Source organism: Terrapene carolina, unplaced genomic scaffold, assembly GCF_002925995.2.
Source record: "Terrapene carolina triunguis isolate 2854851 unplaced genomic scaffold, T_m_triunguis-2.0 Scaffold42, whole genome shotgun sequence".
Lineage (NCBI taxonomy): Eukaryota > Metazoa > Chordata > Testudines > Emydidae > Terrapene > Terrapene triunguis.
In genome coordinates this window covers 71,289,915-71,306,593 of record NW_020664393.1, presented here as the reverse complement: position 1 = coordinate 71,306,593, position 16,679 = coordinate 71,289,915, and the positions used below count along the sequence as shown (strand labels likewise).

At 44.0% G+C, this 16,679-nt stretch overlaps 1 protein-coding gene across 2 annotated transcripts in view; it reads right to left on the bottom strand.

Moving 5' to 3' along the window:
* The window catches only part of PLA2G7 (phospholipase A2 group VII), a 32,511-nt gene extending 22,725 nt beyond the window's left edge, over positions 1-9,786 (bottom strand). For both annotated transcript variants that reach the window (XM_024215741.1, XM_024215742.1), the window contains exon 1: positions 9,583-9,786. The gene's annotated coding sequence lies outside the window, so the exon portion shown is untranslated. The remainder of the gene's footprint in view (positions 1-9,582) is intronic.
* Positions 9,787-16,679: the final 6,893 nt, after the last annotated feature.

Genomic DNA, 16,679 nt, shown 5'->3' with positions numbered 1-16,679 from the left:
TTTTCAGGCACCTGGCCTAGGTATGTTCTGTCTTCATAATGGTCACAAGTGTATTTCTTTATTGTTCATGTTTTGCTGCATAGTACCTATTACATCTTGTAGACTTATTGTTTATGGTAGTGCTACTTATGTGCTAGGCATTTTGCCCCAAGGAGCTCAGAAAGCTAAATCTTCTCTTAGAGGGTAAGGCCTTATCTATACTGAAGAGTTTTGCTGGTACAGCTGTGTAGGTTAGCAGTGTGGAGAAAAAAAATCAGACATAACTATGCAGACAAACAAGGGCTTTTGGTGGTATACCTTATTTTGTTTGGGGAACTGGTAGGAACTGGCCTTGTTACTAGGAAGTAGAAATATACCAGCAGATCCTTTCTAGTGTGGATAAGGCATTAGAATGAATAATGTGCATGCTTGTGACCTGTCTAAGGCACTTACATTCCATTACTGTAATGTCCGGGCATCTTTATTTATCCTCACAGCACTGCAGCAAGGTGGGGGATGTACGAGCATACCCATTTTACAGAAGGGAAACTGCAGCACAGAAGGACTAAGGGTCTTTCCTAACTTCATACGAGAAGTCTGTTACAGAGCAGGGAATTGAACTCAGGCCTCCTGGGTCCTAGACTAGTGCTTCAGGACTGCCCCATGCCTCCTCTCACATAGTCATTATCACTTGCAACACAAGTTTGACACCTGGATCATGGGATTAGAGTGGAATACTGGCAACACAGTGCTATCACTGTTGTGGCACTTGAGTTGCAATTCTTCAATATTGGCATGGTTGGAAAGTTGAGTTTAGGCTTAGCTTTCTGCTGATAGGGGTTAATGCATCAACAGATGGTGATGGGTATCCAGCTGAACAAAAGTGTACTTTAAAAGTAGGTGGCAGAGTGAAAGCCACTCCCACTTTACCAGCTTGAAATCTAGTGAATTTCAAACTGAGTTAAAAGTATCTTCACCTTGCTCTCCCTGACAATTTTTGTGGCTTATAACCTTAAATAGCTTAAAGACTAAAGGAAACTAACTATACAGAGGAAATTATAAAGTTGTCCTCTGTACATGCTGTTAAATCTACAACATGAAACTGACAAGGGAAATATATTTTCCTTTTATCAAACTGTAGCACAGGTAGGTGCTACTGTGTATTTTTTTGTTTTAAAGCTGCTGTCTCTTTAATGTTAAAAGGGGGAGTTATTAAATGAGAAATATTATATGTATTTTAGTAGCATGGATGTAACTATATTTTTCTGCCAACCGGAGTGTAAGTCATTCATAATTTTGAGAAAATATCTTATCTAGGATGATACTTACACCTTTTGCAAAAAAACAAACCAAAAAAACCCCAAAACAAACTGAAAAGTGCTTTGAAAATCTTAAACCTAGCCATGTTAAAAAGAAGTGAGTGGGTAGTTGCCCAGGAAAACTTTGGGTCACTAATACTTTATGCCATGAAGGAATTTTCAACTTTTCCTCTACTGAAGCAGCTATCCTTCCATGATACTGGTGGCTTGGAGTTTGAGAAAAAGGAGTAAAGCATGTAAAGCAATGCATAAATAGCAAGGTTGTGATCTATTTTTTTGCCTTCCAAGCAAGCAATGAGACAGTGTATGGAGTTGGACTAATGGTATGGCCTCCTTATCTCTGGTCAGTACTAACATGCGAAAATGCTGTTAGTTTCATGGCTTTGTGCTCTCCTGATGTTATACAGTGATATGATGCCAGAACTCTGACAGAGAGAGGAACTCTCCTAGTTTTGCTGTCTTAGCCCTTTGAAAATTACCTGCTCTCTATATGTCACACAGGATCTGGCTAACGAACGTCTAGGCTTTCTTGCTGCTGCTGTGGGGATGTTTCGAGAGGGAGGAACTGGGCCTGGTTTCATGCCTGCTCTAAGTCCCTTCCTCCCACCTGCTATCACTTCTGTTTGAGGAACCTCCCACATCCTACCCTCACTCTGTCATGCACCCTCCCTTTTGCTTCAGGTTCCCAACTACTTCCAGAAGCTGGGAGTCTGCTGCCAACTGGGGAGTTGGTGTGCAGTGCTATTACAGAGCATGCACATGTGAGCTCCTCAACAGGACTCCCAGCAGGAGCGGCATCTCAGGAGGGAGGATGTTAGGGGCCCTTTGACAAGGAGAAGAGGGACACAGCACAAAATCCCTCAGGCCCAAGTAGTGAGGATGAACACGCGCTGAGTGTCATTGTTAAGCCACAGGTAGACTTAAAAATAATGCAAAACAACCCTCCATAACTTTTTAGTAAAGATTCTAATGGGTGACAGAAGAGAAGTTTGACTTTAGAAGCATTATGAGTTGAGTATCTTTGATAAATCCACATACCCCGTATGCTCAAGTTGAATCTTCAGCGCTCATTTTTTTACACCACTGACTTATGAATGTTACAAACTGCTGGATAAACTGGACACTGAAATGAGTAAAGCTGTTGACAATAATTCTAGTCTTAGCAGGACTCTCGGATTAACAATTAGTTTTTGTTTTTTTGTAGCTGACCTCACTGAAAAATAAGTTGAATTCAAATTGGCACTAATAAGCTACCCCTAGCTTTCAAATCTATGAACTGCCTAGTTACATTTTTCTTTCCCAGAGGGGAACTGAGCAAACCAAAATCAGTAAGTGAAATTGTAGCTATGCCAGAAACAAGTACGTGTATTTTTGGACATAAGTGTAAGCCTTTCTTTGAAATTTCATACAGATCATTAAATGAGCCAGCAGACTCTAGTCTTTATCTTCCTTCTGGGTGATCTTAAAAACAGGAGTTTACAATGAAACCACCGATAGTTAAATGGACACCAATTTCAATTTGTAGAAATATATATATATATAGATATATATATATATATAGATATAGATATATATATATATAGATATATATATATATAGATATATAAATAAAAACAAATAAATATGGTGCTAATAAAGATTTCCATCTTCAAATTTCTTTCTGCACCTTTAACCAAGGAAGTTGGTGTTGGAGCTGGAGTAAACGTCAAAAAATCCTAACTACTGGCCCTGTGCCTGGACACTAGCCTACATCTCTGTTCCAATCCTGAATATAAATAGAAAGGTTTGCACAAATGTTTTAAGTGGGAAGGGTGGCATATTTAAACATTCCCCTCTCATGATGGAAACTTAAACCCAGCAGACCATACGAGAGCATGAGAGTCAGAAAGTGAAACCCAACAGTCTAATCTCATTGTTCAAGCTGAGTAGTGTGTGCACTAATTTAAATAAACTACCATAAATGGCAATGGATCAAACTAGATTTTCAAACTTCTTTCCATTTTAATCAAGATATTAGTAAAGCAAGGAATTCTTAAAAATCCTTACGTGAAAAATGTATTAGGATTTCAAAAGAGGTGGGAAGCTGTTGAAAGTATAATAATCTGCTTTAACAAAACTACTTCCCTAAGAAACTGAAAAATCACTCCCACGGTGAATGACTGTTGTGATTATTGTAAACAAGAATCTAAAATAGGTTTAGGAAAGAATTGGTCTTTCAGCGCCCTTTATATGGTAGGAATTGTGTTGTCCCTCGCTCAGAGACCAAGAAGTCTGGATTTCGTAGGGCTCAAGTGTGGTTAAAATGCAGCTCTGATCACACTTTACAAATGTATTTTGGGGATTTGAAAAACAAACACATACACTTGCAGTTCACGTTTAGCTGCATAACACTAATTATACCATTGCTCTAGTGCTCTGTTGTCTTCGATTGCTCAGCTGGAGCTAGCCCCTTCTTTCCAATACAAAGAAAAAGTTCCAAAGAATCTTGAGGACCTCCCTGGCTCAAATATAGAAGGCCTGGGCATGCACGCCTGAGGGCATGACTGAGGTTTGTTCAGAAACACTCATTCATTCGGTGCTCATGACTCACCACTTCTCTTCTTAGTGGCAGGGAGCTATAGTTGCCAGAACCCTACTTATAGGAGGAAGGGTGCAATTGTGCTATAAAATCTACCCGAGCAACTCCTGGTGATGCCCTGGGGAATGTAGGTGTCTCTCTGGGGGGCAGAGTTAAACACTGAAGGATGATGTGGTACTTCAGTGGTCACAGTAGGTTGGGAAGAGCTTCCCAATCAGCCTGAATCCCACAGGAAAAACCCTCTTGTCATCTTACAACACATTTCTGTGGCTGAGTTAGTAATAAAATGGGGGACTGGAAATGCTGATCCTTAACCTTGATGGCATTTGTGGGCATCAGTCTGTTTCACTATCATCATACTACTTGTTTAAACCTTTCTTCTAAGCACCCCCATGCTCCCTGCAAATGTGTTACATATTACTCCTATTTTATAGATGGAGCAACTGAGGCAGAGAGACTAAATCCCCAATGCTGTAGCCAGTTAAATCAATTCGAGGTGCAATTATTTCTAACTGATTTCCCCAGAAAGACTCAGTGTTATGTGGGAATGGTACTGTGGTCCCTTTAGCCGCTGCTTCAGAAAGTAAAGGCCCAATACTTTGTTTCAGTATATCCTGCCACTTATCTGCGTGTGCTCAGGGCATACACAATGTGTGAGATGTATCTGAAGGTAGATGAGCTCCGACCTCTAACTATTCCATGCATCATATATATGGGCATAGTACAAAAACTGCACTGTATAAATGTGCTATGAAGAATGTCTTCTAGCTCAAAAACAAACAAACAAAACCTATGCATAACGGCAACATACCAAAATATCTGTTACTAGTCAAAGGAAATGGTAGCAAGCAGATAAACTTCAAGTGTTGTTTGCAAGGGGTTTTCTGTATGTGAACCAATCATGTTGGTACTTAAGTAAAAGGAGAGTAAGCTTGTGGCACTGCAGAGGAGGAGATACATAGTTAAAGGAAATAAGTGAGCAAAAAAACAACAACCTTGATTTAATCAGCAGCACTTCCTTTCAGTGTATTCAAAGGTGCTAGACTTTGCATGATACTGGCAGGGGCCTTTCCTTGGCAATGTTTGACTGAAGTGACACAAAAGCTTATGCTCAAATAAATTTGTTAGTCTCTAAGGTGCCACAAGTATTCCTGTTCTTTTTGCGGATACAGACTAACACGGCTGCTACTCTGAACTTTGTTATAGGCATCTCCTAGTTTAATGCTCTGTTGCAAGCATGTTATCCCCACTATTACATGTGGGCCTGAAATCAGGAGGGATAGTGAGTGTACAGATGTATAATATAGGGCAACATGTCTGCAGCTAAATGTCATGCAGCACAGCATCAGGCAAGAAGAGGAATTAGTGGAGTAAGTGCAGAAAGGAGAGAGCTGGGGCAAAGTGGGGAGGAATGTCAATTGGCATCAGACACAGGAGGAACCAGAGTGCTGCTTATCACACAATTTTCCATGTTAACCACTCTTGCAATTTCACTGAGGACAAACCACTGCCCACCCGTATGGAGGGCCTCAGGGAAATGGTCACAAGAGCCCCTCGGAAAGGAGTAGAGAAAAGTCAGGCCTCTCCTTTATGTACTCAAGACATAGAATCATAGAACTGGAAGGGACCTCGAGAGGTCATCTAGTCCAGTCCCCTGCACTCAAGGCAGGACTGAGTATTATCTAGACCAGTGGTTCCCAAAGTGGGCGATATCGCCCCCTCGGGGGTGCTGGAACGATCCACGGGGGCAGTAGTAGCCTCGGGTGCAATTGGGGGGCGTTGAATAAAAATAAGGGGGCGGTGGAAGCATAAAGAAAGAAGAGAATATAAGAAAATTTTGAAAAACCGTTCGTACGTTTCATCTGTTGTGTAACATAGAGTTAAAGTTGTGGCGATTACTTTATTTTCCAAATAAATTCACAAATTATAACCGATCAGGTGTCAAGTCCGCCAACAGCTCTTAACAAGCAAGTGTTGGTAGGCGAGCGTGTTGCGCATTGTCGGGAAGTCCAGCATGAATCGGCAGGAATATGTGCGTGTAATGACTTGTTTACAATACGATACTATAAATAGGTGTCTTATTTACAACATCTTTCTTTACTATATTGTAGGACGTAGGTAGAAATATAGATACATAAAAGAACGCAAATTTGTCACTGCATCTTTCTGTTTGTTCGCTTAAAGAAGGTAGATTTCCAGGGGGGCGCTGAGTAATTTTTTTTCTGAAAAGGGGGCGGTAGGCCAATAAGTTTGGGAACCTCTGATCTAGACCATACACGAAGGTAACTATTCATTTCTAAACTCCCAAGAGCTAGATCCAAAGCTAGAGTGAATCAGCACTGACCAGTGGAGCTGAATCAGATGAGGGTCTGGTCTCACTTGGCTACTTTAGGCCTCATCTTGCAGTTCTCTCAGACGTAAAACTCCCATAGAGATATCCTAGAACTGGAAGGGACCTTGAAAGGTCATCAAGTCCAGCCCCCTGCCTTCACTAGCAGGACCAAGTACTGATTTTGCCCCAGATCCCTAAGTGGCCCCTTCAAGGATTGAACTCATAACCCTGGGTTTAGCAAGCCAATGCTCAAACCACTGAGCTATAGGTTCCAGTGAGAATTACACCAATGTTAGAGCAGCAGGATCAGGCCCTAGATGATTATCATTAGACACTCCCTTGCCTGTTTATTTTTATGATGTATGCCAGCTACTCAGCCTGTTATGGACAATCATCAATGTCAGTGAGTGACTCTGACCACAAGGAAGTTTATAAACATAGGCTACAGTGGTGCAATGCAATTTAGTGTCTGTGACTGGCCCATGCACAACATTAACTTGCTCCAAAGTCTGTTACACAAATGAATGAGTTCCCCAGTTCCTGAGATCTTTAAAGTGTATGACCCACCTAAAATGTAGGATGCAAAACAGCCGCAGCGAAGGAAGCTGGAAACAAGAATTTCATTTTGAAACAGTGTATAAGAATGCATGCGTATTTATTACAGCACGGCATGAGTCAGCACTGCTAATGTCGGTGCTGAGTTAGGATTGCATATCTGAAAGATAAAGGTACATGTGGGGCTAAGGTAAGTGACGTCCATGCAAAATAACTTTTTTCAGAGTAGCAGCCGTGTTAGTCTGTATCCGCAAAAAGAACAGGAGTACTTGTGGCACCTTAGAGACTAACAAATTTATTAGAGCATAAGCTTTCGTGAGCAGCCCCCTCCCCGCTCCAGTAACTGGAAACCTCTCACACTTTATGGTGGTAGGATTGGAAAGTTAATCTCTTTAATCAAACTCTGTCAGTTTTTCTGACCTTGGCGCAGTCCATAACCTCTGCTCAGCATGTTGTACTATTAGGAAGGCTGAGAGGGAGGAAGAGTTTAGTCAGATTAAATATTTACTCATGGATGAGTGGTGAATCAGACTGAAGGAGCCTGAGGACAGAGAATGTCCTTAAGCCAAAGGCTTTCGTACTGCGGGGGCCATGCACAACTGAGCGAAATACGAAAGGGCTGCTCTGGGCACCAAGTCTGGTAGACTTTGCACTTCTATAGCAACTTCTAGCTGATGTTTAAAAGCATCTTACACAAAGTGACTAAATTAAGCCTGGGTACGTCTTTAGCTGCCATCACTGTAGCATCAAACTCCACACGGAAAAGCAAAGAAGTAATGGTATCCCCATTGTACAGATGGGAAAATGGGGCTCCGAAAGGCTGTGACTTGCCCAGGGTCACATTGTAAATCTTTGCCAAACGCATATTGTAAATCTTTGCCAAACCTGTAACTCCCAGTTGGGTGCATTTACTTGGAAAGCATCTTTCTGCCCCTCGGAAGCAGTTTCTGCCCCTCACTCTTTCTTTACAGTTGTAGCAAAATATAACTCCTCCTTTGGCACAAGGGTTCCTTACATTAATGCCTCTTGGTCTTTTCTAGAAAAATACCCAACTGGCAGCTTGTAGAGAGGCTAGTGAGATACTGATCTAATGTAACACTTTGACTCTAGTATTTCTAAGGCACCTCATGCATGGTACCTAGTGACCCCTCTCTTCCTTGGGGCAGAATGGCAAACTCTTCACCCCTCACAAAACTTAATAATAATATAATATAAAATAGCTGTTGACTCTTCTGCTTGTTTAATGACTAAGTTTCCAACACAGATGAAGCTAATAGGTCCAAACGATGTGTTGTAAATAACTCTTACAACTTCTTTCTGCTTTGGGAGCCTTGTAGCCCATGTTTGGGCACTGATGGGAATAATAATGCACATTAATGCATCTTCAGCTTGCCCTCACATGTTCCACTGTTTCAATGTTAATAAGACACAACAGAGTGCCAGATTCTGAGCTGGTGTAAATTAGCCTAGCTCTACTGAGGATCTGCCACCACAGCCATAAAGCTAAGTCATTACCCGCCTTCAAATTGCTCCTTAAAACTCTCTTTTGCCATGATGTCTATTTAAATCTGAAAATGGCTAGGCAGCTGACCTGCTGACACCACTGCCTATCATGCTGACCAATATTGTCTCATTGTTTCCTTGTGTTCCCCACCCCCGTCAATTTACATCCTTCTACTAAAAGAATGAGGAGTACTTGTGGCACCTTAGAGACTAACAAATTTATTTGGGCATAAGCTTTCATAGACTAAACCCACTTCATCGGATGCATGCAGTGGAAAATACAGTAGGAAGATATCTATACACAGAGAACATGAAAAAATGGGTGTTGCCATACCAACTATAACGAGACTAATCGATTCTAACTAATCCTTTTGCTGTCTCTTGTCTGGCACTTAGAGTGGAAGCTTGTCTTTTTGTTCTGTGTTTGTACAGTGCCTAGCACAACGGGGTCCTGATCCGTGAATGACGTTCATAGGCACTATAGTAATACAAATAATATTATAACTGCTGTAAATCCAGCTGACACAGTCGCCGCTGTTTCTACCTACAGTTGCTCCCTCAGTAACTTGCATGTAAACTGCTCACATGCCAGGGCCATGTCGGGTACGGTACAAGCTGCTTTGTGCAAAGTTTTGGTGACAATGTAAAGTCCCCTGGATTCCCAGGCTAGCTCCCTCTTTATACACCCCAGAACAAAGTAGTTTCCCAAGGCTCCGGGACGCCTTCATCCACTCTTCCTCCAACTCCCTCCATATATACACCAGATACAAACCATGCCACCTATTCGCCCTCCCAGTCCAACAGGAAGGACTCTCCCCTCCCCCAGCAGGTATGGCACAAAACATTGGGGTAGCTGAGGGGGAGATGGTGGCACACTGAACCCAGAGGCCCCAGTTAATCACACGGCAAAACACTCCTGATTTGTATCTGCTGGACTGGACTAGCCCTGTGGGATGTAGCAAGATGCCCATCTGTGCGGGGGGCGGGAATGCCAGTCTGGGGGGCATTGGGAGGGGGTGAGGAGCTGGGGGACATGCCGCTCTCGCTAGCAGGGGGTGACGAGGAGGCGAGATGATAGTCTGAGTGGAGGGGGCTGGCATAAGACTCAGTCTCTGGGCAGAGGGGGAGATGACAGTCTGGGGGGATGTGGGGCAGGTGCTAGCCTGGGGCAGGCTGGACTGAGAAAGAGGAGAGACGGCAGCTAGAAACACTGGGCTTAGACCAGAGCCCCTTATAGATCCCCTCTGGCAGCCTCCTCCCTCCGGGGCTTTTTTCTTTGTCTTCTTTCTCTGTCTTCCTTCTCCCACGCCCCTTACCTCCTGCGCGGGGCCCCCGGGAGCGGCCTCCCGGCTCGCCTGTCTGCCCGGGCGCGGGGGAGCTGCGCCTGCCTGCCGCTGTCCTGGAGCAGCCTGGATCCCCGAGACAGCCAAAGCATTAGCCGGCTGCTGCTCTGGGGCTGTTTCTCTTTCTGTCGGACTCTGCCTTGCTCGCCACAAGAGGGAGGGACTTGCAACCCTCCTTCCAGAGCGGGAGCTTTTCCTTCTGTGCAGCGTCCCCCCCGGGCCTGGAAAGCCAATGAAGGGCCTCGCCATTAGGACGCTGTGTGTTTACAGGCGGTTGTGTAACAGCGCACACCCCGGGGGCTGGAACTCACTTACACACAGCCAGGCTGGGACTCATGTCTGTAGCACGTCTTTAGCCCCGGGGCCGTTTTACAGAGCGTCATAAGGGAGCCAGTGCTGCCACCAGCCCCAATTGCACCTGGGCAGCTGAGCAGAGGTGCTGCCACACCCCCAGCTTGAAGTGGTTTCCATCATATACAGCAGTGGTTGTCAAACTTTTTTTCACAGACCACTTGAAAATTGTTGAGGGTCTCAGTGGACCACTTAATGATCTTTCCAACTGTTTGTACCATTAGCTAACTATAGTAAAGCACTTGGGATAAAAGCACTATATAAAAAAACACTTAATAATAATTAACTTTTTTTGTTCTACAAATAAAAGCACACAACTCATATTTTAATATCAGTAGTCTTACCTTTCTAATGCGATGGATGTGCCCTCTCTCCCCCGTCGCGGCAGCTCCTGAGCTGGGGCTGGGAAGAAGGGGGGTCTCTCCCTCTCTCCCCTGCCGCAGCAGCCCCCAAACTGGGGCTGGGAAGGAGGGGGGTCTCTCCCCACCACAGAGCTGAGGCTGGGAAGGAGGGCGGTCTCACCCCTGCAGCCACAGCCCTGGAGCTGGGGAAAGTCGCCTCTCTCTCTGGCCGCTGCTGCCCTGCATGTCCCAAATTCCCCCCACCCCTTCTTCTCTCCCCACTGTCCCCTCCCACCTACCCCCAATTCCCCCCAAGGCCACCACCTCACCTTACATGTGCGTCTTCTCCAGGGTCCAGGCACTTAATTAGTGGCAGGCACACCTGTGCAGCTCCACTAATTAGGTGGGTGGCCCTTCGTTCTCTCATGTGCGGCTGCCCAGGTGTGCACCTTAGAGGGAACTATCCGCGGACCACCCCACAGACCACTGGTGGTTCACGTACCAAAGTTTGAGAACCTCTGATATACAGGGTTTACAGTTTGGGTCAGTGGCTCTCTGCACCCCCCCCCCCCAAATTGTTCCAGCACCCCTGTGTTGTACCACACACGCGTAGGATCTAGCTCTGACACTGAAAGCTCCTTGTGGCAGTGACTCTGAGCCAAATTCTGCTCTCAGCTGCAGGGATGCTGAAACAATTTGTATCATGGGGGTGCTGAGAGCCATTGAATCGAACTGTAAACCCTGCATATGAGGGAAACCACTTCAAGCCAGGGGGTGTGGCACGTGAGAAGGGGAGAGTGGGAGCTCCGCAGAGTGAACTTTACAGATCTCAGAGACTGCTTCCCTCGAGGGTGAGAGAGGATGCGGCTGCCCAGTGCATGTGTGAATATCACTAGGTGTGAACTGGACAGAAAGCGGGCTGAAATCCGAATGACATTTTTGGTTGAAAATGGGAATGAAGTTTGCGAACATTTTCAGGATTCCCCCTCTGCCCCTGTTTTTTGACCAGCTGTCGTCCTAAATGAGGGTTGGATCCAACCGAGCATATAGTTTGTATGGTAGAATTTAATGTCGGTAAAAGGTCAGCCCTGGAGACATGTGTTTATTCAAGAAACAGGTTCAGCAAGGACAATAGCAGGGTTGGAGAGGTGGGGGAGGGGCATACAATACATGTGACATCCGTGCTGCCGAAACCCTGAAACCAGTGACATTTTTGTGACTTCCTATGGCAACAACATATGACTTTATTTAGGTGCACTCATTGTCTCTGTTGTGCTTAATAAACACTTAGATCTTATCTAGCACTTTTCATCAGTAGTTCTCAGAGTGTTTTACAAAGGCAGTCAGAATCATTATCCCCATTTTATATATGGGGAAACTGAGGCACCATACATCATATGAAGGAACCACATGGACATAGTGGAGTCCAAATAACTGTGTTGACTTACTTTCTACAACATGCGCAGCCTAGCTACATAAATACACACTACTCTGACAAGGTTCTGGTGGCTTCTGAAACACAGAAGACAGCAAGGGCCATTAGAGAAGTGGTTCTCAATCTTTTTGAGCTCAGGACCCATTTGTAAACCTTGATGGCATGTCGTGACCCAGAGACCCTCCAAGATGCCCCCAGACCCGATTTCCCCCTGCACCTCCCCCCCTCCAGGGCTGGGACCTAAGATTCCAGATGCTCTGGCCAGATGTGAACAGCTGGGTAACCCTCCACTGGCAGTTGGGGGGGCAGTGAGCTGAGAAACCCCCCCCCAATACAAAGCCCCCCATATGGCCCATGGGGGTCACAAGGCAAGGGTGAGGTGGGGATTTGGGGCCTAATCTTGTTGACTTTGGTTTTACCCTGTCATCTTTTCTCTGTCCCTTTCAGTTGGCGCAAAGCTCGGCTGAGCTGTGAAAGTCTGTTCCTATCAGGGATTGTTATCAGAAAGGCCATTCGCCTTATAAAAGATATTACCTCACCCACCTCATCTCTCTAATTAGCAGGGCCAATCAGAGGTGGGGCCAGGAGGGCCATTTGGCCTGGGCCTCAAGCTCAAAGTGGGCCTCAAATTTAGACACTTGTTAATTTTTTGGCATTTGATAAGTTTCACAACTTGTTTTTATGCGCATCCATATCGGACCAAAATGTGACACACTCTCTCAGCTTAGAGCTGCACATTTAAGCAAACAAGAAATATGATTTGGTAAAAGACATAATTTTTTTTGTTAACTGATATAGATTTTTCCATATTAAAGAGTTAAAAATGTTCATAACTATTAATAAAAAATCTATCGGTTCTGATGGCACAAGATTAGACTGTCATGAACGTGTCCTCTCAGATCAGCTGATTATATAAACAAACCACTACTAGTGGCTGGTGCTGGATCAAGTGCGTGTTGAAATGTAGAGAATTGTTACATTTTAGTGTCTTTATAGTTTTATGTCTAGTTCACTAAGGAATTATTTATGTGTGAGAATTCCTCATTATTATCTTCATATGGTAGCTAAAAGAGGTGGCTGATTGGTTGGTTGAGTCCTAGCTTGGTAGCTTGGCCATCATCATAGGCTTTCATAGTCTATAGGCCCAGATTCAAGGTGAAAATTTGTGAGGACAATCTTGTATAGTGAGTTTCATGAGGACACACGTTTGAAATTTTTGGACAATATCCCTCGGTCTGTATCCGTGTCTGTGTTTACTATATATATGTCATCCCTTTGCCTTCAGCTCAGCCTGTTATATTATACCTTGCGTGCTTGAGTTTTGATTCAGTGATAAGGTTAATAATCTGTCTGACTGTTTCATTTTGTGTTCTTAATTAGTATTCCTTCTTTTTAAGGCTTTTCAGCATTTGTGTACCATTCAGCATTTGTGTACATGTTTACAGTAGACGATTTCAAGTGTAGATAAGCTACTTACTTACAGCAGAATATTTCAAGCGTGGATAGGCTACATATTGACCAGATAGATCACTATGAAGAGGAGGTTTGAAAGGGGTGCAAGCAAGAGACGGCGAAAACAACTGAGTGAAGCTGCAGCTAAGAGCTCAAAGCCAATAACTTCATTTCTCAAACCACTGGAAAACACACCTTACCCAACGAACAATGCTACTGATAATGAAAACTCTGCAACTGCAACAGGTGATATTTCAATGCCAATACGTGAACATGAGGACAGTAGTCAAGAAGGAAATGTGCCAACAGTACATCCTGTGTGCGATCAAGAAACTCAACAGCAACAGGAAGATGTAGATCTTACGCAGCAAGAGCAATTCGTGAGTATTACAGGTTTGACTGTGACTGACATTGGAATTATTGACAAGAGCAATGCTGCCCAAATGCAATCTTTTCTTCAAATTAATTGTTTTGAAATTCCAAGTAACATTCCACGAGATGCTGATAATCATGCTTTCCCTACTCGTCTGCTGACAAAACTCTTCTAAATGATGAGACCTGCACTAGAGACTGGTTATGCTGGAGTACGGAAATCCAATCTCTGTACTGTGCACCCTACTTCATTTTGAGCAAAAGTGTTGAAAATGCATCAGTTCACTCTGATCAATCAGGATGGAGCATCAACAGAGGTTGGAGGAAGTTGAAAGACTGAATACCATCACATGAGAGTTCAACGTCACACAAAGAAAACTATGTTGCATGGAAATCAGCCAGTAGGGCAGCATCAGCTGAAAGTTCAGTTGAGAATTTACTCTACAGAAACTAATAACTGGAAAAAACTTCTTGAACGCATCCTGAACGTCATCCTTTTTCTTTCTGAGCAGGGATTGGCTTTCTTTGGTTCAGTCAACGTATTGGTGATCATGCAAATGGAAACTTTCTAGGCATAGTTGAGCTCTTCAGCAAATACAACTCACTTTTATCAGAGCATGTTAAACGTGTTCAAGAATCACAAGAGAGTCAAAAGTGCATGCAAGTCCATTATCTCTCCACATGCATACACAACGAGTTTATTGAGCTATGTGTGTCATTTGTACAAACAACAATTCTTGATGAGATTCGAGATGCCAAGTATTTTTCAATCATTGTTGATGCCACTCCAGATTGTTCTCACAAGGAACAGACTACTATGGTTATTCGATATGTTAAGATTGTAGACAGTTCAAAATTTTCAACTGAAGAAAGGTTTATTTTGTTTGATAATTTCACGAGAAAAACTGGAAAAGAAATTGCTGCCTGAGTACTAGCAATTCTAGAAGGTTTTAAGTTAGATTTTCAAGTTTGCATTGGTCAAGCCTATGACAATGGATCTAATATGACTGGGAAGTACAAAGGTGTAAAAGCAGTTCTGCTTGAGCATAATTCAAACTCTATTTTCTCCAGCTATGGAAACCACACACTAAACCTTGTAGGTGTGCACTGTGCTGAATCATGCAAGGAGGAATGACTTACTTTGGAACTGTTTAGCAAATGTACAATCCCTTCAGTAGCAGTCCACAAAGGTGGGAAATCTGAAGCAATATCTTCCTGTCCAAAACTAGATGGATTGATAGTGTTCAACCAGTTGCACAGCATTTGAATTCAGTGAGAAAGGCTTTAAATGACCTTGAAGCTCTCAATCTCACTGCACAGGCTTGAACTGAACTTCAGTCTATTCAGAAGCACATGTCCAAATTTGAATGCATTCTGATGTCATCTTTGTGGATGAAGCTACTTACAATGATCCACCAAACTAATCTGGTAATTGAAGCATGCAATGCTACACTTGATGTTGAGAGGAATAACACTGAAAGTCTTATCAATGACATTCAACAGATTTGTGAACAATGGGATGCGATCCTGAGTCCAAATTAGTAGCACAAAATATTGGCATTTCATCTGAGTTCTCCACCAATCACAACTTACCTACTGAATCCGATGCTGAGCAGCACTATAGGGTCAATGTCTTCCTTGTCATCATTGACTCTATTCAATCAGGTCTTACATGTCAATTTGAGTCACTGCGACTAATTTGTACCCTTTTTGGTTTTCTTTGGCAGTTCAACAGACTGAGTAATGACGATCTACTTTCTGCAGCTGAACAATTTCAGCAACAGTATAACAAAGAAATCTCAAAAGATCTCAGTGATAAGGTCATCTTCCTCAAACAAATACATTCCATGAACTTTAAATTGGATTGCAAGCCAAAGGAATTGCTTCAAGAAATACTTGAACTTGGATGCTCTGGGGTGTTTCCTAATATCACAATTGCACTGCGTATTTTTGTCAGTTTGCAGGCTTGAGGTGGCTTGAAGTGAATGCACCTTCAACGTGTTAAAGCAGGTAAAGAACTATCACTGTTCAACTATGGGACAAGAGCATTTGAATGGGCTCGCCATGCTTAATATCAACTGTGACACTATACGAAAGCTAGATTTTTCCTCAATAATGAGTGCATTTGCACAGAAAAAGGCCGGAAAAGCATTTGTTAAATAAAAAAGTATTCAAATTATGGCTCACTCTTTTTTTGGTGCCTTATTTTGTTTTCATGTGTCGTCATTTTTTATTTTTATGATGACTAGGGGCCTCCAAAACTGGAAGTGGCCCGGGCCTCTCAGGACCTCTGAAAGGGCCTGCTAGTTAGCCCCTCCTGTCAGTTCTCTGACCGTGGAATCAATCCTTCTACGGCTGTGGAGGAGTGTGTGTGCTCCCTCCCAGCAGTGGGGTGGTCCATGCACAACGGTGCTGAATGAATTGGACACTTTGGCCAACAATTCTTTCCTGGGCTGATGTCAGAGATCCCCTGAAAACTCATCTCCCACTTTTCAACTTACATCCCCCTGTTACCTCACGCACCACTGCCTTGGTCTGTCCCACACTGACTGGTTTCCTCCCCACTGGCTTTGCTCTGTGAAGTGTGTGTGTGGAGGAGATGGGGGAGGGTGGGGTTGATACACATTGTATCTGAGCTGTCCAGCCTGTGTTCTTTCTGCGCCTGCCTGGACCAGCTACCTCACTCAGCTCAACTGGCTCTTCTCCCTCTTGAGGCTTTGTGCCAGGAGGGGTGAATGGCACCCTTTGCATTAAAAGAGATGATCCCTTTACCCCTTCTGCTTGCGCTATGCTTGTAGACCCTGTGCATCTATTATAGTAAAACCTGCATCAATCTCCCAAGCCCGGCTCCTAGCTCCCCTGTTTGGTAAGAGACGAGTACTGCATTCTGCACTTGGAAGAAGGGAGAGCTTTCCTTAGCAATGATCCTTCCAGCTGAGTACATCACTGGAGGAAATACCCAGTGTTCCTAGCAGGGGCGGTTTTTGCCGCCCCAAGCACGGCAGTCAGGCGGCTTTCGGTGGCGCGCCTGCGGGCAGTCCGCTGGTCACGCGGATTCAGCGGCATGCCTGCAGGAGGTCCGCCGGTGCCACGCCATCGGCATCCCTGCTGCTGAATTG